The following is a 1237-nucleotide window of genomic DNA, read 5'->3' as shown; positions in this document are numbered from 1 at the left end:
GTGTGTGTGTGTGTGTGTGTGTGTGTTTATATGAATATGTGTGTGTATCTGTGTGTATGTTCATCATGAATGTGAGTACATTTTTTGTGTGCTCTAGCTCTTACTTCTAGTGCCTAGTTTGTGTGTGTGTGTGTGTGTGCGTGTGCATGTTTGTGTTTGTGAATGTGTGTTTATATGCTGTTTATGTGTGTGAGTGAGTGTGTGTGTGTGTGTGTGTGTGTGTGTGTGTGTATGTGTGTGTGTGTGTGTGTGTGTGTGAATGTGTGTGCGTGTGTGCCTATGAGTGTGTCTGTGAAAGTGTGTGTTTATTTTAGATGGCGATGGTACTTTTGTGCGTTGGAGTTTTTTTGTGTGTGGCTGTTTGGGAGGGGGGGAGGTTGTCTGTTTGTTTTCTTTCTTTCTCCCTTTCTTTATTTCTTGTGTGTGTGTGTGTGTGTGTGTGTGTGTGTGTGTGTGTTTGTTAGGTTTTTGGTTCGAAAACGTGTTTTATATGATATGATGCGTGTTGAAAGGTGGGGGGGGGGAGAAAGGAGAAAAGGAGGGTTACCAATTTCTATAGCTCCTCTCTCCTTTCCAGGTGCAGTTTGGTCTTCCCAACTTGACATGATATAATATGGTCGCTTTTAAGCACAAGGGGACTATCCCGAGAATGATGTTTTGAGAAAATCGAAGGTACAATTTTGCCTCTTGTTCAGTTTCTCTTAAAGACAAGGAGAGTTTCCTCTATAACCGAACAAATATACTCACCAATGAAACCAAACTTCTCCTCTTGGTAGGAAATACCCACTTTTGGTAAAGGTCAAAATTTCTGGAAACCCCCGAAATCTGGGTTAGCCCGTTTGTCCTTAAAAGCGACCATATAATGTGTATTCATTTATGTTGCTGTTCTTATTTACGTTAGAATTGCTGTTTTCGCAGTTTGTCACGAGCATTACCCCACTTTCGTTCAATCCCGGGTGCTTTCTTTCGCTCACCTGGGCTTTGCTGATGCTGATATCACGTGACCATTGCTGGTTTCACGTCACGTGATGTGCACTGTTCTCTGACACATCTCTAACTTCATTTTGTAAGGCGTGTGCGCTGTTAGTTTATTAGTATAAGTAATTCCACTGGGGGGATATTTAGAGATACACTTTGTGACAATATGAGGCACCCTTGCTCTAAGGGGCTATGTGAGTTTTTACAGACTGATGGACCTGCCATAGTAGTTGAATGGCAGCTTTGATAGGTTTGAGTG

The sequence above is a fragment of the Aplysia californica genome, unplaced genomic scaffold (genome assembly GCF_000002075.1).
Source record: "Aplysia californica isolate F4 #8 unplaced genomic scaffold, AplCal3.0 scaffold00773, whole genome shotgun sequence".
Taxonomy (NCBI): Eukaryota; Metazoa; Mollusca; class Gastropoda; order Aplysiida; family Aplysiidae; genus Aplysia; species Aplysia californica.
The sequence above is the reverse complement of the archived record's forward strand: the minus strand, read 5'-3'. Positions refer to the sequence as shown.